The following is a 22,262-nucleotide window of genomic DNA, read 5'->3' as shown; positions in this document are numbered from 1 at the left end:
ATGACTTAAGTGTGAATAGATGTGGAAAACATTGTGCATGAACCTATTGAGAGACGGAGAGAAAATCTCTTTCACTAATCAGTTGTCACAGTGATGAGGGGACGGGCAGCGGACAAAGAGACACCCAGAGATCAGGCTTGTGTCGGCGGCCATTGTGAGGGAGTAATTGAAGTCTGTCGCTGCATTCATGCATAACAACATTAAAACGAACTTAAATGTAAAAACCAAACAGAAACATGAGACATGTCTAAGCATATGTTAGGACATGACAATGAAAATGTGCAACAAAGGAGCGGGAGTTAGTACTTACCTGGCTTAACATAGAGATCGGTTAATTGATAGAGGGAGAGTAGATAAACGAATGAAACCCCGAAATAAAGTAAGTATACCTGAGATGAACACTATACAAAAGGTGCAAACGGCGATTAAAAACAGTATGTGAGGTATATGAGAGAGAGAGAGAGAGAAAGAAGAAAAACTTTCCGTTCTCGGAAGACAGACAAGAAGACGCGTTGACAGACACACGGACACACATACGAAAACAAAAACAAAACAACAACAAAAAAATTGATTAAGTCTGTAATTTTCAAACTTTCTTCTCTCTTTATATCCGATCGTCTCCCAAACAAATAAATAATACACAAAGACAGAGAAGTGAGTGATGTTGGTGTCTGTGAACAGACCTACCGCCGGCCGAGTGTGTTTTCTATTTTCTCATCGTTGCCGCGTTTCTCGCCGCCTGCCCCATCACTTGCAGCTGTCTCGTGTTGCCACCTCAACATCCTCTGTACCATCATCCGCAGGGCGCCCGCCATCTAGCGGTACACAGTACAACAGCTTTCAGCGGCGCGTGATTAAAATAATGAATTGATAACAAAGTAGCAGGTGCTGCAACGTCCACATCGCCAGCGCTGCTGCAGTCCCAGCGGTTGCAGCGGATGCTGGAGTTCACGGGAAGGCGTAAATCACGTGCTTGCTAGATACTTTTTTCTTGTCCCGTTTCAGCAAGTTTTCTCTCACTCTACTCCCTGATAAAGACTACAGTATGCTGATAACCACAATGAGGTTAGTAGTCTACGTGCGTTTCCGTCAGAAGAAAAAAAAATTCATAAACGAGGGTTTAATATTTTTAGGGTGATCAAAATATCATGAATTACAATAAAGAATAGCATTGAAGCAGAAAACCATTTCTAAGCCTTCATGAAGAGCGAAAAAATATATTTTAAGATTTAAATCGAACTTTGATTTGTAGAAAACATGTTTTGCCAAAAGAGCAAGAAAAAAACACAAAGACATAAAGCAGCGAAAAGAATTTTCTCTCAGTCTGATAAGCACGGTCTGGTATCAGCTCTCTACCCGCTCCACACTGTTAAAAAGATATTCTCCCGTAGAAAGCGAAACGTTAGCAGCTACTAACTTCCCGTCTCGATCGTTAAGGACCCTGTCAGATGGGCGGTTTGTACCGCCGAGGTTTCTGGACCAGACACGAAGACGCCAGGGCAACGGGGGCTCATGGCGACCCACGCCAAGACTGCAGCTTCATGTTACTACAGGCCCACGTGCCTCCCGGCGTGGGAATTGATTGTTGTGTGGTCTCTTTTTCTTTCTCTTTTTTTTAGCCCTGCTATTCTTCAGTTTTAGTTAAATTACAAGAACAATCAAAGGCTTTACAATGGATTTTTAAGACACTGATTCTTTGCTGGTGCATATTAACAAACTTTGAAGGTGCTCTCTCACTCTCTGGGGCATTTCGGAGGCATATTCATTTATTATGAAGTTAACTTTTGCAAGCGATATTTTTCTCAAGTGATCTGAATGGTTTATCTTTTTTTTCAGTCATATTTGAAACCATTGTTAGTGGAGAGGAAAGAGTGACCACTGCTTTTTTTCACAAATCGGATTAAGACGACTTGAAAATCTAATTACATAACAATATTATCTTTAAGAGGTTATAGAAATAAATCTGGTTTTGCTAGGATACAACCTTAATAGAACACGAAACAACCAACTGGCAACTTGGCGGATGAAGACCGTGGAGGGGGGACAGGGCGTGTGAATGCCCATCACAACTTAGTACTATTGCACCCCTATATCCCGGCTCACCCTAAAGATTCTCAGTATCCACCCCTCTGGCCTCCTCTCTCTGTTTCCTGTTGCCAAAGACTGCTGCAGTATCCAGATGCGAGATGGGGTTAACCCGACTCCTCGTTATGGGCAGGGGAGAGAAGAAGCCGACTGCAAAGGGAGAGAAGCGACAGACTGCCTTTCCTTTGGGGCAGGAACCACGTCTGAAGGGTGACAAGTTGCGTCTGACGCCCCATGACAGGACCTTTGTGTCCGTCAGGGCTTGAGACCCGACCTGGAGACAGTCGACCGCAGCTGACCTGCCCCTTATGCCTGCTCCCCCTGCCCCCCTTTCCCCATCCCCCACACGGGTAATTCACGCTCTGCCCTCCTCCTCCCACTCGCCTCGTGATCAGCCCAAGTCATCTTTCTCCTTGCACATCTCATCTCCCGTAACACCGCCGTCCACCTCAGTCGATGACAAAAGGCTTTAGTGATGCTCCTCGGCAGTCGAGACCCACTCGTAAAGCGAGATTGGAGACCATCTTAATCGACTTTAATGTTTTTAATCTCTAATCATTGCTTTGATGACGGGAGGAACTATGGAAGTAGTTTAGAAAAACGAGAATGTATGGAAATATTAAAATAATGAGAAAAAAACTTCTTGTCATTCTTGGCATTAAGCTGGACGCACGAGGCAAGTAATGGAGCAAAAGATGTTGTGTACTTAGCGGTGGTGACTGAACTCTTTAGTTTTACAAATAAGAATTTCATATCTAAGTTACTTACTGTGTGCACATATGAATAACATGTTTTACGAAAAAGATATGGCGACAAACGAACAAAATATCAAACAATATCGTTGTATGGTTGTGTATAGATAATAAGTTGATTTTCTAGTTCCTCCGATTTTCGGATTTTTTTTTTAATTAATTTTTTTATGTAGGTTGCCTAGACAAAGTTCAGACTATCACTTTCTTGGAAGAAAAATTTAGTCTATGAAACGTAAAATTATTTTTTTACATATAGACTAATTACTAATATTATAGGAGGTGCAAGGAAAATAGACAAATACCGAATTAATTTGATAGCTTTTTAAATTCATGTAAAATATTTACAATTAAAGTGGACGTATTTGCTATTGTATAAATATCAGGAAAAAATAGGCAAATGGAAATATTTATGAAATACTCGTTTTACTCTAGAATAAAGTACAGTACTGTTCACTTCAGACCACGAAGTAGGCAATTAGTAGGGAGAGACATAAGAGGAGCAACGGTTTTCAGCTCCGCATTGCACAGACGGGAAAGTTCTACGATTCCTGCTTTATTCTAATCATTTTCAATATATTTTACAGAGGACGGGGATTAAAAAAAAATTTTTAAAATCCCAAATTTGCTAGCGATACAAATACAGAAAAAAAGCTTCTTGTGCTGCCCTCTGTTGTCGGCGTTGATCGTCATAAATCATTTAACCAATTAAAGGGTTCGAAGTGCTAAAGACTATTAAGACGGGTCAAAGGTTACCGCTATAAAATCTCAACACGAGTCTCATATGATATATCTACTTCTTGATTACAGTTCAGCGAAATATTTACTTTTATTTGATTATATTTTAGCAAAACATTCGGACACAAAGGGCACGATGCCAGACTTTAATTGGGGAAGGGAGGATTTCGTTAATTACTCTGCACATGCGCAGTACACGTTCATCGGTGGATAAAGCGGAAGCGGAGGTTCAGTCTGTTGCCCCTCCGTTGTCTTTACCGAGACATAACACACGAGAATAAATTAGTGGGAAAGATCATTGCTGTGCTATGAACTGTCACTACGGTTAATCACAAAAACGGCGAAAGAAAATTTAGTTGTTCTCTGTCTGCCCGATGTTAACTGCCTCAAACTAAACAGACGAACACTTGCTCTAGAGAGTTGTGAAGAGAGAACTTCGGACTGACAGCAAACTTTACGGTGGACACTTGGTATCAGAAAAGTAGTCTACAAGATGCGTGTTGCAGCATCCATCACTGAGTCCAATATAATAGATAACTGAGAGAGTGGTGTAAGTGTAAACATCAACATTATTGCAAAAAATACATTAATAAATATCATCAAAGAGGTCGCATAATAAATACTTCTTTTGCACGAACGAATCCTCTCAAATGTAGAAACAACTTTAAATTGTATCGTGATATTATTGCTTAATTTTACATATATATATATAAGCAAACAAAGAAGATAGAACACGTGTCTCACAAAACCAACAGAGGATTTATGATTTTCTTAGTATTGAGTCTTTCTTTTATTTAAGTACATATATATAGTGCAAACATTTAAATTAGGTCATTATTGTATTTAGCCTACTTATCTATTTAAAGTTCTTACAATTATTAAATTATGCTGACAAGCAACATCTTGCTAAAATAAGTAAAAACGGTTTATCTTTCAAACTACTCCACTCATCCTGTCCATTAACCCTCGACCCTGTCACTAGGAAGGTGTTGGCGATAGTAGCAGCCGACAGATGTTCTGTCCGCAAAGTTGGAAGAGCCAGACACAGGCAGACTGTGACTAAGTCTTTCCACATTAAGGAGGCTTGGTCATACTGTGCTTTCATCGTTTTTCTATTTTTCTGTTGCCCACCATCTACAATGACTACTTTGGCGAGAGCAGGCAAGTGTCAAAAGTGACTTTGTCAGACTTATAAGTTCTGTTTGGTTAAATCCCTCTTTATCCGTGTTAATGAAGCTGAAGTGGTGTAACTCGTAGAAGCCTTTTACAGTGAAAGAATGTAATAACCAAAGCCACGCTTGACCCCCATTTCCGGTTTGCGCACGGGACTAATAAAAGTGCTAAACGCTGATTGAATGTTGCCATGGAGCGCGGATGAAATCCTCATTAGCACCAGTCGATTTCGAGGGATCGTTAGAAGCAGTTTTATTTGTCCTCATCAGCTAAAAACCTCAAAAGCTCTTCAACATAACCTGTTCAACTATGGCGAGCAGACCTAATATTAAAATTATGTAATAATAGATCACTTTCCTGCGATATATATATATAGTGGGCTCAATGCGCTTACATAGATACAGAATGATAACAAAGAAAGAGGTTACAAGCGTGAATGGCTAGACGGCCATGTTTGTGACCTTTGAGGTCACACAGGACCTGTGGCACAGTGTCAGCTGTCCTCGGCGCTTTTCCCCAAATAATCATTCCGAACATGCAGAAAAAGTCTTCCAGAACTCCATTTTCAAACAAAAAGAAAAAAATCCGTGGAGGACTGACTAACAACTTCCGAGTTTCGAAATTTATTCAATACTTCTAACATAGTATGTGCATGCGAGTTTGTTGTCTGAACATGTGAGCCAGAATGGTTATTTGAAAACAAAAATGGCGGAGACTCCGACACGGGTTTGTCCTGAGGTGAGCTGAATGCCAACTTCCCGTGCAAATAGAAATAAAGATGCCTGTAAACTGATCTCTGGTGCCTGAGAGTTTCGTACTGAAATAGAAAATGATCTCCCCAGCTCCCAGTGACAAAATTTACATACGACGAACTCTGACCCCGGAGATAAACTGAATTAACCAGAACAGATTCTTGGACTTTGAAACTCGTGAAGTTTTGTAAAGGACAAAGAAAGTCTGTCTCCCTCTCCCCCTGCCCCTGTCTGTCCTTGTTAGTCTAACTCTGTGAGAGGTCTGGCAAAATAATGGTTTTGCTCTATGAGAACCACAGTCCATCCCAGTACGTGGCCGAGAGCTGCTTACTAAGCATGATGTCATAGGTCAACTGCGTACATCTGCACTCTGCCATTTAGTCTCCACAGTCGGTTGGCATTACACAGGCGTCACGGTCGTAAAGAACAAACAACATTGCGGAGCCGGACGGGTGTGTGACAGTAATGAGTTAATTTGTCTTTTATTAACACTGATTGGTGTGTGGTCTGTTTGCCGAGCAGGTTTAGGTCGTGTTTCCCCTGAATGTTATTTAGACAGTTAACTTACTTTGCTTTCATCTGCAACACCACCAACGCCTACCCGCCATGTACTCTCCTGGTCCTCGGTGTCTCCGTGTTCGCTCGTGGAAGCTCGAGTTACACTGACCTTTACTTGCGGTCGTGTCTGCCTGTGTGTGTGCCTGTGTGTTCGCGCGTGTGTGTTAATTATTATACTAATTTCAAGACTTTCTAAACATTCCTTCAGGCGCTTCTTAATCAGACAAATATGGAGGAATATTTGACCAAGTTTTTTGTGTAACTGTCCTGTAAAAATCTTTGCCATTGATTAAACATTCATCCAAACGTTTATCTGGTTAGGAAGATACTTCAGTCTATCCCTAGAGAAGGTGTGAAGGACCTGTGGGTGTGGAACATGATTTAATCAGAATGTTGAACAATGACAACACCTTAGGGACTGTCAATGAAATTCCTCCGTCTGACAAACTTGTTAAAATTGTTATTAGGAATTGCAACAAAGAACTATCTTGATAAGGTTTGTGGGTAATTTCATTTTACCTCAGGTATCATGAAAGATTCTATCTTACTTTCCACACAGGTTGGTCCTCCAACTATCTCGAGCTTCATTTTTGTTCTGCCTTATGAGAAATGTCTTAGAAACACTAAATACAGATGTTCTTACAGATAGTGTATATTGGACACGCAATGCACGTGCAGACATCCTGTTTGTTTACTGACTGGAAGATACAGTTGCTGATTACGGTACCAATATGTTTTAGTTCGCTGCACGTGGGAAATAAATGTAGGTGGAGAGGCAGGTGAAAGCAGTCAGCGGGGCCCGTGGTGCAGGTACTTGGTAAATTATTTCTTAGCTATAAATATTAGTAAACATGGTGGTCATGTGGTTCCTTGGTGGGAATAACCCGTAAACACGGTAAACTGGATTTATGTGGTGTTAGTAAACAAGTTGAACTTGGTTTGTGATGTAAATAATGATAAACAAGGTAAATGGGTTCCTTTATGTAAGTAATTGTAAATATAATCCAACAACATTGTTTCGTATGAGTTGACCGGTCTTCAAAATGTGAATGCCTGCATAGAAAACACTAATTAACACGGTGCAACTAATTAATCACGAGTACGGAGCAGTACACCCGAGATACACCTCCGACACCCGACAATAAGTCGCGCGCGTGGTCCTGACTCACACTTGCTGAAAGTTTCGTAGTCACGTGAGCAGTTGGTGCATGAAAAGTCTCCAGGTGAAGGTGGGGATGCTTACTTGTGTCTATCGTTGGTTTTTGTAAAGAGGAACCACGGACTTTGTTGTATTTACCTGTAGTGCAGTGCTCTAAGTCATCAGTACATTCATCAACATGTTGGGTTGCGTGGTCCTTGCTGACAGGTCTGCCAAGATGACCGAAGAGGTGCAAAAAATAAATAAATAATAAAATAAATTCTTATCTTCGTTGTTATTTCTCTCTTTTTTTAACCCGTGGAATTGTGATGTGGAAATTTGATGAGGCAGTAGTTGCTCTGTTTCATTTAGCTCTTGGAAAAATCATTTTGCACTTTCCTGTACTCCATTGAAAAAAAAAGAATAAAGGCAGTGAGGGAAAGGGTCAGTGTGCAACCGTTTAGCTAAGTAATCTTTGCTTAGCGCTACAGTATAATAGGGAAAATAAATATTGTAACAACTTAATTATGTAAACCTTATTTTGTGCTACAGTACAAAAACAATCGTGATATGTTATCAAATGGAAATATTGGAATCATTTAATAATTAATAAAGTTGATTTATCCCACCATTAAAGACTAGCTCAAAGCGCTTTACAAAAAATAAAATAAATGCAACACACAAAAGCAATAATAAAAATCGAAGCTGGTCTCAAAGCAAAGTGTTGCCCCGCTAGTGTAACAACTCATAATGAGAAATGAATGTTATCAACATAGATACGGTCTGCTGCCTGCCTTTTCATGAAATGTTGGATGAGTATTTTAATAAAGTTCTGCTTCGAAAAGTAGCTTATGGCCTTTACATGGAGGCTCAACTCGAATTACTAAGTCTTATTTAAGCTACGCTATAAAAAGTGAAATAATGATATCAATAAACTATGTAAGTTGCAGTTTAGGTATAATTTATAAAAAAAACACTGTAATTACTTAACTAGTCAAGTTTTAGTTTGTGTGATCGTATAATTAAACAAATATTCTAATCATTTCAGTTTGTCAGTCTTATTTTGAGCTACAGTGTAATAAGAGAAAGACTGATTATTTAAATAAATCTTATATTTAGCTACACTGTAATAAGGGATGTGGTGTAATCATGTGACTATATAAGTCTTTGTGCTACACTGTAGTAAGGCAAATACATTCATCATTTAAATATATGTAAATTTTATTTTCTGCTGTACTATTAAAAAAAATTCTGTGCACTGCACCCCACTGCAGGTCCCCCAAAGTTGTGTGACCCAGTCACCTGACTCCTCCTGCCTTCACCCCCTCTCGTCTTCCGTTCTCCTGTGGCCACTGGCTACACGGTTCTTAGAATCTGCCTTATCCTCTCCATCAAACCATCGTTACTGTTGCCCCCCTTGTTCAATGTTATCTCTGCAGGAGCCTCGTTTTCCCTTGTCCTTTCGTCATTTCCGGTCCTTCGTCCCACGTCGTGTCTTTTGGTCCGCTTCCTGTTTCCATTTTCTTCGACTTCCTCATTATCTCCATCCAATTTCGGACTCTCTCTTCTTCCTGCTTCGTGCGCTTCACCGCCAAGCCCCTCCTTCTTCCGCCAGAGAGAGAGAGGGAAAAAAAGAAAAGAAGTGGCAAGTCGTGGCAGTCCGTGTGATGAAACTGTGGCTCATCAGCGTGGCTCCCACCTTGTTCTCCATGTTGTGCCTGTGGTTGAGGCTGGCAGCGCCAACAGCTCTCTTGCCATCCAACCAACCGTCAGCCTGGTCTCTTCTTTTTCTTACCATCTTAACCCCTCCCTCTTTCATACCACAGTTTGGTTCCGTTTAGCATGACATCCTGCGATAATTGCGACACACAACAAAAAATAAAAACCTTGATAATTTAAGCTTCTTTCAGATGGTTTGATTGTGCTCTCTCAGACAAATATCTTTTACTTCTTTTTTCTGACTTTCTATGCATGAATTCGTACTCGTATATGCTTTATTTAAATATTTTTTTTAATATAAAAGGTAAACAATTACACGCGACTTCCTAAAGCAAAAATGAAGTTATAATTATAGCACTCTCATTCTTTAACACCTCTTGGCTACTTTAGAAGTTGGAAACTCTCCAATATTTGTAGAAAGTGTTTCCTGTTTGTCTGAAAATACATACATCCGTTTGCAACCTACCAAATATATAAAGCAGGCAAATATCTGCCTGGACGTTTGGTGTTTGGCTGTTTAGGACAGGACTGACACGAGTTTGGTCTAGTGGGCAGAAAATCTTTTTCGAATATTCCTAAAAAAAAAATCTTGTTTTGTCCCCCGTTTTAAAATTCTTCCGTTTATTTCCTACTTTATGGCCACATTTACATCTTCTTTAAAACAAATAGCACACGAGTGTTTTTCTTTAAACTCGTTGTTTAACCTCCTCACCCGTCGTACAACAGCCATCGAAGGACTCCCGCTACCACCGCAACAACAAGAAAAACAAGGGTTTGGTTGACCAAACCAATAACAGTGACACGGACGAACAATAACAATAAAGGAGAGACTACCCAGAGTTTCTAAGACTCATTAAGGCGCGTGGCCTGAGTCGTCAACGTGCCACGCGTCAAGACTGACCTCCCCTTCCTCCAACGTCGTAACCGTTATCACGTCGTCACTGTCCGCCTCCACCTGTCGTCCTCCGTTGTCACTGGAAGCGGTGTGGGTGTGTGAGACGAGGTCTGGACTTGAATACAGCAAATCTTTACAGAGTCCAGGATGTTCAGAGTTGTGGTTACCTTGTTTCACCTGAAGTTCGTTTCAATCGGACAAATATTGACGAGGGTTTTGATGTTTGTTAAATGTTTGCCGAACTCGGTCAAACTCTCGTCTACATTGGGTCTATCAAAAAAGAGCATGAGTCCACGATGTCTTTCTTTTTTTTAGGATGACAACTACACGCTCATTCCGCATGGATTAATTACCGACCTTGTCTTCGATAGCTCTTCCTATGTTGCATGAAGTTTGGTTGAGGGCAGGGTTGGTTTGTCACATCTCTGCCCGGAGTGGTACAGACACAACTTTAGAGGACATGTTCTGATGTCTGATTCTTTGGCCGACGTTTGCAGTTCCGTCTGTTTTGTCCAATGTATGGCATCCACAGGAAACTGTTGTATCCCCAAGACCGTCTATGTGTCATGTTTACAGCCTCACCAGGACATTTTGTTTGACCACACCTGGACATTTTGTGTTCAGTGTTGGACCTCACCAGGACATTTTGTTTGACCACACCAGGACATTTTGTTGTGTTCACTGTTGGACCTCACCAGGACACTGTTGTTCACTGGACACCACGTGGCAATTTTCTCACGCTCTTGGAGTCATATGTGACACTTTATTGTCAAAATATCTGAATTTATCCCTTATTTTATTTTCTTCTCGGTGGCCATCCCATTTTGTAAACAGAGCTTAATTTGTCTAATTTTATTTATTTTTGGAGGATGAACTATTTTCGGCATAGTTTTCGGTTTTGTGCATCAGACTGGAAGGCTTGAGTCACTCAACCCTTGTTCCCTACAGACGCCTCTCTGGCGGACCAAGAAATGTAAACAAACAAAATGTACTTTGCACAGCACAAAGGTTAAAAGAGAATAATGTTTTCAGACCGTGTCAAAAACAATTTTAAACTGTTTTTTAAATAAAAGGAGAGACTAGAATGACAGATGGGTGATCATCAAGTACGTGGTGTGTTTTCAGTGAGAGAATAGATGTTGCCTTAAGTGTGTCGATGGCGGACTAAGCAGTATTAGCGCACACTCTTAAATTACAGAAACAAAGAAATAAAAAAGCGGTTATCCCCCTTCCACTTGCTGTTATCTCTCTTGCGCATGCGCTTCCTTAGACGTCACGTCCTGTCTTTTTCCAAGGGCAACGACTCAGTACCGATCAAGTGCTCACACTCTCGCAAGTTTCTCCCTCACTCACTCCTCGTCCCTCCCCGAGTCCCTGCGCATGCGCACGTCTTAAGGAGGTCGCTCGGTCCTCGGCTCAGACGTACTGTCGCGCTCGACGGGATCGTGCAAATGTGCCAATTTCTACCCGTCAGCTTGAATTTTTTCCTCCCGCTCATTGGGAGGCACATAATTCTATCGAAGGATTTTTATTCCCCTTTACGTGTAAAAAGAAAGCTGCTCGTGAAGGCTGGTCTAGCGAGTAAGATTGCTCAACTGTCCGGGAGAGTGAGAGAGATAAAGAGCGAGAGAATAGGAAAGAAAGAAATAATTTCGTGACTCTATGTGGTAAATATTTGTTTTCCGAATTTTCTTGTAGTTTTCGATGCAAAATAAATCAAGTTTAACCAAATATTTAAGATTGAGGCTAACTCATTTGTTTATCTCTATTTTTCAGTTTTCATGACAGACATTTTTTATAGATGTGTGTGTGAGAGAGAAAGAGACTTGGTCATTGACTTAAACATCTTTTAAATCATTAGCAACGGTATGTGGCTTTATGGGACTATAGAGGTGAGTTAGAACAGTAATTCAGTATATACTGTATAAATATTTGTCACTCTTACTTCTGTACTGCCACAAACCCTCTGTTCATGTCCTGAGAAATGTCCTCCTGTCCTGAAGGCCATTATGTAAAGTTTATGTAAATTTTTACTTTTGAACTATTAATTTCTTGTTTAAACACTTTCAGATGGTTTTGCAATTTTAGAGATCCATGCAATATTATCAGAGACAACAAGTTTTGTGTTGCTTCCGGTAGCAGCTGGACGCCATGATTCTCTCTCTTACTTAATTCTGCTGCTAATTCATGTTTCTTCTACTAATTGATTGAGCACTTTTTTGCTGTTAATTCATCGATTAAGAAGAACATTAGAGGGCTGAGTTACTGCCTTGTGTGAACTCTTTTGGACATTTAAACGAAATCAGTGTACACAGACTTTTTCTGACACGAACTGTACTTAATGTCCGTTGTGAGGTCTTAGTATATTCTTCCACCTATATACCGTTTTCTTCAGAATACTCCACACTGAATTACTGTTGATGATCAAACTCACCTCTAAAATCTTACCATCTGCAACCTTATTTGTTTATCCTCGTGTGTTATGCCCTCTTTAATGAAATATATTTTACCTAACCAAAACAAACCATCACACAAACAAAATGTTTACACAGACTACAATATATCAGGACAAATATACAGTTAGTGACAGGGGATGGAGATGTCGGTTCTGTTCCCTCCCCTCCTCCTGACTCCTATGATAAGGACCTTTTAGTCATCAGTTGATCATCACAAGCAAACTCCTGACTAGGCCCTTCATCTACCCGGAGTTGCTGTATCGGGTATCTAGCATCAGGGCTGTGCACACTGATTTAGCATGGAAATTGCTCAAATCCTCCTCCTTCCTAACAATGCACATGCGATGATCACCCAGCAACTAATGTCTCTCTTTCTCTCTTCTATTTCCTCTTCTTTTTGGCTTCCCCGCTCTGTCCTTCCTACTGGCTCCTGACACAGCGCCTGTCAGTGCAGACAAAGGGAAGTTATGATTTACTGATACGATGCCACCCGATATAGGTGGGGGCCCTGCTCACCTTTACAGTCGAGTTCAAAGACTGGCGCAGACTACTTTCATAAGAGTGCTTGTGAATGTTACAAGTGTACCGAGAAATAATAATAAAAAGTAGACGCACGTTACTAAGAAACAAGAGCAGGCAACTGTGTTTGTGTGATATTTGAGAACTTAGAAAATATTCATGTCTCCTAATATTTTGGAGAAGATGTGTGAGGTATGATGTGATGTGTTTGAAGACGGAGACATTTCTTTTTTGTTTTTTTGTTTAGGATTCGTTGGAGATGGACCTTGTCTTTAAATGAAATAAAAGGTTAAAGGTTATCTTTTCCGATGGCAAAACAATCTATGTTTCTCTTGATCCGTTTCTTTCGTTCTGATTTTTTTCGTGAATTTGTTTTTTTCTGTTTTTTTTTTATTGTTTGTTTGTTTTTGTTATTATTATGATTAATTTGTTCTTTTCTTTTTACTTGTCGTCTTTTCTCCTTCTCTTTTTATTTCTTCTCAGCAAAAAGTCTTACATTCTGACGACTGTGACCGACAGTCTGTGTCCAACATTTCCAGTCGTAAACTAACGAGGTCCACCCTTGGTTTATACACCAATGGGTGTCCCTGTATGTTCACCCGCGGCGTCCTCAGCCGCTGATATAGAGAGGTTCGAGTTTCATCTCACGAGCTTTACGACTCGCGGGTACAACCGCCTGAGCTCCCCCACCCGAGGTGTCGGCTTGAACTTTCTCGTCACTCTTTAGTCGTTTACCTGTTCCGCTTCGAAAAAACTCTGAGCTACACACGAGTGTAATATTGCACTCGACTCTTTCCTTTTTTTCGTTTTGTTATATTTTCTTTGGTTTTTTTTTCTTTGTTTTGTTTGTTTTTCTTTTTTTTTGCTTTTTATTTATTGTTTCTTTGACATTTTTTTTTTATTCTTTGTTTTAATTTTTTCTTTCATTTTTGTTTAGTTTTTGTTCTTTGTTAGAATTTTCTTTTCTTGTTTTCTTCTTTTTCTCGCCGTTGTTTGACCCAAAAAGTGTGGGCCGGTTGGTAATCGCAAGTGGCTGTAAGCGTGAGAGCTCTCACAACACCAACCCTTGGCTGGCGTACACGCTCGGCGATTTCAAAGGCTTGTCATAGCCTCCTGGCGACTGTAGGACTCTACACTGCAATTAGAAGTGCATTGGCATGTCACATTCAATCCCCAAATCCTCGTAATGTTGGCGCCACAGCGGGCAGGGAGGGGGAGGACAAGCTCGGCACTCGGGGGGCCAGTCAGCTCGCCAGTCACGCGCCGCTGAGCGGCAAATTTTGATGCGTGCGCGAGAAGCCTCCCACGTCAGTGCCTCCTTAATTTGCCATTACTATCATCATACGGCGGATACCGCGGGTACCGACACTCACAGGGTCTCATGTCACATGACTAGCCTGTGGCTATCCCGACACATAAAAATAAACCTTTTTTGGGTGGCGGATGTTGCAATATTTAGATAGATTGCTGAAAACCAAGGTTTTGTGCCTTCCTGAGTTGTTCTTTCTCTCTCTCACGCTGCTTAACGCGTGTGTCTGGTTTTCGACTAGAATAAAGTTTGATTTGAGTTGATAGCAAATGAAAGGTCATCTTTGAACAAATAAAAAAAAAATCAAGAGTGAGGTATATATAAAAAGAAATAACTCCTCCCTAAAAAAAAAAATAAATAAAAATAAAAATTTGCAAGTGTAATTTAAGGACCCTGCCCGTCCATTTTATGCTTTCACACACACACAAGGACAGAGAGAGAGAGGATAAAATATAAATAAATACAAAAAATTCACCCAGTCTGGTTTATGTGATGGAATAAAGTAAGTCCGGAGCCAGAATCCGCCCCTATCCGCACCAGAAAGTCTTGGAAAGCTACCTTGATACTCAAAGTCTGTCATACGCATGCGTGAGTTCTGCTGCGCGTGCTGATGACGTTTGGGCGGCGCCAGGCATGCGCACTCTGCTAGTTCCTCCGTGATGCCTCCGACGATTCTGACTGAAAGAAGTTGGAAAGAGGGAGGTAATGCTGAAGGGGAGACAGGCGCGAGGGAGGAGTGCAGTGGCCGTGAATATTCCACCTGCCTGGGGGACGGGGAGTGCCGGCGGGGAGGGACCTGGTCACGACGGACAAGGTCCGCTAACTCTGTGAATAAAGAAACTGTTACTGTTCTGTTTACCTGGGAAAACAAGATTTTAGCTGTTTGACTCACCTCAAAGACTGATCTTGAAGATCACGTGATAATCTACTGGAGGGCACAGATCATAGAGGTCACGTGATATTCTACTGGAGGCACAGATCTTGGAGGTCACGTGATAATCTACTGGACCCCAGTCCTGCATGAGTTTCTGTAAGGATGGAGTGGAGGTAAAGGAACCCCGAGGTATGTATGTACCACTGGTTCATAACTACAGCCCTCGGGCCGAATCGCGTGTGATGTCTTAGTTTAAAGGTTAAGTCCAAGTCTTTTAGCCTTACTTTCAAAAATCGCTATGACTGATTGGAATGCACGTGAAGTCTGGAAAATGAGTTTTAAAACACTGGTCCTGTCGAGTATTTAGAGCAAATGGCGAAGTCGACTTTCGCTTGAGACTGGCGATGTCAGACTTGTTTTCAAAACCTAGCATGCAACTGGACCCTGGATAAGCAAGACGTCAATGTTCTGTTTAAATAAAACTAAAATAATAACCAGAAATCAAGTTGGTATGCACGTCCGTCGTGTTTGCACGGACAAGTGTGTATCAATGTTTGTACACGTGATGTGCATGTAGACACTCTTCTCTTTCCAGTTCGTTTACTGTTTTGATGAAATAACAATTAAAACTGTGATCACTTTTGTAAACGGCGTCCTGTCGGCAAAGTGAAACTGCTGGAGCAGTCTCCAGTTGGACCCTAGAGGGCATTGGTGGTCGGGGTCCCTGATTTGCTGCAGCAGTCGATCCCCACCGCGCATTCCTCTAGTATGTCGTGCTCGACAACATGTTTACGTAGCTTCTGACCTTTGACCTGGACATGCATCCTCTATGTGGGTTTGGGAGGAAGCCAATGCTTCGGATTTTTTCTACTACGTCACCTGACCCCCACGTCTCTCCTTTTTCCTCCCCTCTCTCGCTCTTGTTCTCTTAAACCATTCTCATCCCCAGTTGAATCAAATAATTCATTTCATCAATCAGTTTTTTTTCCATCATGATGACTGTCCTACTTGTAATACTTTTTCTGTGATATGAAAAAGGAAAGACATTTAAATCCTACCTTGATTGACTGGAAAATAATTAATTTACTTAATTATTAGTTCAGTGCATTGCTAATCTAGTCGGTCTTTATTTATTTTATGTTTTATTTCTTGAAGGAAAATGAAAAGCGCGGATGGGTTAAGGACAAAGAAACTGGTAAGGGTAGGGGAGGTAAGTGTAGGGGAGGATGAGAGAGGAGCGAGAGAGGGACAGAGAGAGAGAGACAGAGGTCACATTTGTTGATCTATTGCACTTTCTCCCCCCTCTGTTATTTTTTCGAGCTTTCCGTTGTATTTTCTGGACACGTGCAGGGCCGGTAGACACTGCATGTCAGGTGATGCCGACGAAGGCATACTACGCCGACGATAGTTTTTCAAATGGAAAGCAAACATTTATGCAATGGTGAGACATAACAAACCTGCATTTGTGCATTATGGATCGTAAAAAATGTATGTCTCCATTTTAGAGCAGTGAATCATGGGAAGACAAGGGGATACAGCGATAGAGGGAGCCCTCGGATTCGAAATGGTGGCTATTGTGGGACATTAATAATTCAGGTTGGAGTGTTGCCATCCTATCGTAGGAATTCTGCCTTTGCTCAGCTGGGACGAGAAACTTGTGTATTTTGAGATGTAAAAACTACATTTGCAGGTTGAGGTTATTCATACACCAGTTCATTTCCGTCTCAGAGTATTTCGTGATTCTAAGCTGCGCAGAAAGAGAATATCCTCCAGAACCTGTCGTTGTACTAGCGGATGTTACCCTCACTACCGATGGTGCGCATGCGTGACAGCTATTTCCTTCTTGCTGACGTGTAGTTCCTCATACCCAGCATGCATATGCAACTCCTACATACACATGCACGCACACACACACGTATGTTAACGCCACCTGTTGCCTCCATCTGACCGACTTCAAAGCCTCCATCTCGAAAACAACAGCTTCGTTCTCTTCGTTTGATTTTGTTCGTCCACCACCACGACTAGCCTCTGTGTCTAAGCTGTAATAAACTTTGAACCACATTCAGCAATGTGAACGAAGGGTAGTTATGGGTTTTTTTTCTAAAAGAATGAGGGGAATGGAGGAGGGCAAGAAAATAATTTTTAATATCGTCTGCGATTTTCTTTTTACTCCGCACTCTTTCTTAATTTTTTGCTTCAAGTCAGGAGAAAAATAAGTTTTGCTGAAAATGTAGTTTCTGATTACAGATAGTGTCTTCTAATATTGCTTCTGACATCTTTCCTGTCTTCTAATATTGCCTGCCGACATCCTTCCACACTATGGAAGCCCAATCATTTCACACTTACTTTGTGTTTAAATGGGTTTATGTACTTTTACATATTTGTCTTCACTGCTAAATGCATTTGTGCCTAAAAAATATCACCGCAGCTTACCCCATCTTGTCAGACGGCCAGTCTCCCTCTGCGCATGCCCTTGTGACCGGAAATGCGACATAAAGTCACTTTCTGGAGCTTGACTTTCATTCTGTAAAGTTAAAAAGCACGAACTGAGGGGGGTTTCCTTTGAGTGGTAATTGTCCCCTTGGCAGGCATCTTGCAACAGTTCGATGTGGCACAGCAAGCCATCCATGTCCAGCGATGGAGTCCCGACATCAGGAGGAGAATTTTCCGGTTTGCAGTTTTTATCTCCCGGCCAGAAGTAAATCAGGGCCAAGGGTGGAGGATATCAAACGGTGGAGCGCCAGGTCTGGTCCGTTGATGGTGTAATCAATACGGGAGGACACATGACAAAAGTAAACTGCCGAGAAACGGCCTTTTGAGGCATTAACTCGTTTTCCAAGCCTCGTAAACTGCGTTCGACCTTCTACACTCTCGGTTAACTTTCCAAAACAAAAGTGAAAAGAGGAGAAGGGGATGGGGAGCTGACCGATGCAGAATGAACTAATCTTTGTTTTAGAGTTTTAAATCTTCAATAACTGTGATGCCTTGTATATTCTGAGTTGAGAGAGAGAGACAGAAAAAAGAGATTCAGAGAGAGAGAGAAATTTCCACTTATTACCAAATCAACAAACATTATTGGCCGAACTCAATTTTAACAGTTATGTTTCTTCATTTTTTAAAATGCCTGTTTTCTTGTTGTGCTTCTTCTTTTTCTCTTCCTTTTCTTGCACCTATGTCCGAGATCCAAGAACCAAGAAGTGCAAGGTATCCGGTTAGATACCCGTGTGGTGCAAGTTACTTCCGCCAGCTGACCCGGGTGTTGAATGGCCACCCGATTCTCATCAACAGTGTGGAGATAAGGCAGCGAAGGAAAGGAGATAAACACCGACCTCACAAAAATGTTGGTCGAGAAAGGAGTTTGCGGTCTCGGCCACCTCACAACTGTAGGTCGCTGACTCACTAAATAATATCTAAATAATATTTTGCACTCCGCACACACATTGCATGTTGGCTGAAGGCAACAATGGCGATAACCTGCCGGATTACCTAAATCTGAACAGGACTTAATCAAAACACACCCTATCGTCAAAGGGTGGACAAAGTGAGATGAAAAGGCATTAATTGGGACTACGTGAAGGGAAGGCGAGAGAAAAGTAATTGGAGCTGAATGCCAAAAAGTGTCCTTACAGGAACTTATCTGTTTGAAGTGCCAACTTAATGCTGCATTATTATTATGGTGATGGTCGTCGTCGTCGTTATCATCAATGACGTCAGCAGAAAACTGATTTTTGGGGTGCAAGTCCAGCTGGATTTCAAGGGTAAGCTGCCCCGTACGCGTGTTATCAGAAAGTGCATTATGGGGGACGCTAGATAAGCCAACAAGAGTAAAGGTGTGGTGGTGGTGGCGGCGGTGGTAGTGGTGGTGGTAGTAGTGGTTGATTCTTTGCCGAGCCAGCAACTACTGCTATATCCCGACAAAGGAACCAGCCCTGTAAACAGATGCCACATGCAGAGAAAGAACAGCGTGCAGCAGACGAACAACGCGGCTGAGTAGCGCGTGACCGGAGGACGAGCTCACCTCCACCAGAGACAAAACCAACTGACGAGATGTGATGTTGCTTCATTTCACTTCTCTATTATTTGTTTCTCTGTTTGTGGAAACTTTTTTTTTTTTCGTCCTGTGACAAACTCGACTGGCCCCCGCTGTCCACATGACGTCACGTGTGTGCTTTGATGGCTGGTCACGTGACATAAGCTGCTCCAAATCGAGGCTGTGTAGGCGTATCCAAGGACAGAATGTCATTAGCCGACATGTCTCATTTGCGTCACATGCAGTGTCGGCGATTAATTATAAGCCAGCTGCGACACAGCTTCAAGTTTTTTTCAACTAGTAGTAGCTGTATATATAATGTAAAGTATGTGCTAATTGTTTTCCAGTTTAAAAAGGTGAAAATAGTGTTATTAGCAATTGTTATTTTATTTTGTTTTATTGTAACGTGCACAATTATTTTGTGATGTGAATGCATGGAAGATGCCGGATAAGTACGTAGTTAGCAAAATCTTAGAATATATTTCCTAGTGCCAGTTGATTATACATGCGTTTGTAAACTTCATTCTACTTGCAAATGTTTCTGTGCGAGTGTGTACAGGTGTGTGTGTGTGAGAGTGAGAGAGGAAATGCAAGACAAACAAAAGAAACTGGCAAGTAATGAAATGGAGAATGAAAAAGAAAGAAATCATGCAAGAAAGTGTTGAGGGGGATATACTTCTGTAATACACTGTAATAATGTAATACAGTTTTACACGGTAATAATGCAATACAGTCATACACACCATACACTGTAATAATGCTGTATTGGCGATGTATGGAAATATATTTAGAGCACGACGATACCTAGGAGACAAAAAGCTGAGAGGTTTTTTTTTTTGCTGCTTTGTTGGTGCCGGCAGCTGTCAGGTCGTTAGTCTTTGTCCGTTATCACCAGGCGCTGGCTCACTGACTCCAATCTTGCTGCACAGGTCTTGTCGTGCTGCAGCACTCGACCTGCTGCAGTCTCAATCTTCTTCTTTCTTCTTCTTTGCGTTATGTTTGCGTTCTGCTACATTTCTGGGCTAATGTTAGTGTTTGGCTACTCATGTGAGTAGTGTTCTTACTTTCTACCCGATCTCTGTCACTAGTGTTCGTGCTATGCTGCATCTTTCCGTAGAATTTATAGTTTGGTTACATATCTGTGTTGTTACATCTGCGTTGTTACATCTCTGTGTTGTTTTCATTAATATCTGGCTAGTGTTTGCGTTTTATTACTTCTCTGACACTTGCTAGTGTGTGCGCGCGCGCCTGTTCCAGTCTTGACCTCTCGTAACCTTTTAGTATCGCTGCTGCACTGCAAGTGTTGGTCGTCTGCACCTACCTCAGTGTCTGCCCTGCTGTGCTGCACGTGTGGGCCGAACTGTATCGACTATCTGACTTTGCCACATGACGAAAATTGTTGGTGGCCACCATTGAAAGTCAGCCTGTGCTCTACTTGCACTGAGTGGTGCTGTCGCAGCTGTGGTCCTCATCCTACAGATGCTGTGTGATAGTTTTTGCCATTTCGTTTTTCCTCCCTTCCCCGCCGCTTGCAGCGCACAGTGTGCTCACTGGTGAGTGCTGGATGGCGAGTCATGCAGCAAGATGCCGCCCTCTCCACCGAGCAGCAAGTGCCACTCGTAACGGTTAGAATGTTGCGTGCGCGGCCATGCGTGACGATCCCCCAACGGTTGTTGCCGCTGTCCTTACCACCATGGTCCTGACGGCTGTCTGGCTGAAATCAAACTCTGTCTGCTGTTAAAAAGACTCGTATTTTATTTGGGAGGGAAAGGACACCCCCTCGCCACAAAAACAACAGAAAGGCGACTGTTGGGGAATGGAAAGAGGTTTTTTTAATTAACCGCATGAGATCTTCCATAAGGTTTGACGAGTTTTTTGTGTTTGCCTACGTGTATATATATACACTATGCCTGCTGTGTCTCTAATCCTGACTTCTGGACTGAGACAGAAATATGTTCTCAGTAATCGTTCAGACAAAAACATTTCATTGTAACTTTCGCAATTAAGCCGCAGACTTGAGTCCATCTGAAGCTCTTTGTATTTTACCTTTAATTTGTCTCTAATGGAATGCGTCTCCCCACTAACTCTTCACCCAGGAAGACATTTCAGCAGCTGACAGCGACAGAAGAAGGAAAGAAAAAAGGAAACATGAGAGATAAGAGGAGTGGGGTAGGGGAACGCGCTAAGGTACATTCCTGTTTGTGTACGAGAGGATCGTCACTAAAACATTTCGAGAAGAAACCAACAGGTTTTAAAAGTCCATAAACTTATTTTATAAGGCTGTTTGTGGGATAGGTTACATCATTTTCATCCTTATTTTCCTGATTATCCTCGTAAGGAGAGGAAAAACAGATTGGAACATTGCCGCTTGGTTAGAGTGACAAGGAACAGAAAAAATAGTGCAGCAGGGCGACCAGAGTAGTAATATGACTAGAGAGCTATATGTACACAACAAACTAACAGTTTTTCAGTGAGTGAATGTACAAGCAGTCAAACGCCAGGCACGTGCAAGTCTCGTTCTCGCGAGACAAGGCGTAGCTCTACTCTTACCATTTAAATAAATAAAACGAGAATCCGCTCACCTAGAAGCAAGGAGGAGGGCCCTACACCTGCTCCACATGCTGTAGGCGTGTGTTCACCTGAGAGAAGCTGGGGCTGGTTTCATGTCAGCTCTTAAATCGACTCAGTCCAAGTTTGTCGGCTACACCTCCAAAAATCTGTTGGTTTGTGTGCACGTGCGGTCTTGGAAACGAGCTTCTGGTCTCAAGTGGCAAGTCGACAGTTTTAGTCCGCACTTAGCAAAGTCAACTTCATTTGAGACTGGCAACTTCTGACATGTTTAAAACCTCAATGAACCCAGCCCCTAAAAGCAAAGCTTGTGGTCTCTTGTTAGACAAGACAGTTTGTCATTGGACTCTGGCTGGCTGTTGTCAAAATTAACAAACGATAAAGTGATACACTTGTCGCTAAATTTCACAATATTCCTCTCAAAGCCTCTGCTGTATTATTTTAAGGTGAAAAAATAAAAAAAACACCTTAGAAGCGGGTGTTACAGGTTTGGAAGTGAGTCACATGGTATCATCTACACAGATAATGTTACTGAGACCGCACTAAAATTTAATAGAAGCAACTCCTTCCTTCAGCAGCTTCAGATAACAAATATTTCACCATTTTGATTTCATATTTACATGATTATTTGCTTTTTTCTTAATGACTGAAATCTCGTAAAATTTTATTTTAAAATTTTATTCCTTTGTTTAGCCTCAA

The 22,262-nt window shown here is 41.7% G+C and overlaps 1 protein-coding gene across 2 annotated transcripts in view; it reads left to right on the top strand.

Annotated features, from left to right (window-relative positions):
* LOC112571242 (homeobox protein Meis1-like) overlaps positions 1 to 22,262 on the top strand; it is a 192,403-nt gene that overhangs the window by 11,023 nt on the left and 159,118 nt on the right. The window lies entirely within an intron of this gene.

The sequence above is a fragment of the Pomacea canaliculata genome, linkage group LG8 (assembly GCF_003073045.1).
Source record: "Pomacea canaliculata isolate SZHN2017 linkage group LG8, ASM307304v1, whole genome shotgun sequence".
NCBI classification, from domain to species: Eukaryota; Metazoa; Mollusca; class Gastropoda; order Architaenioglossa; family Ampullariidae; genus Pomacea; species Pomacea canaliculata.
This window is presented reverse-complemented; position numbering and strand designations above follow the sequence as displayed.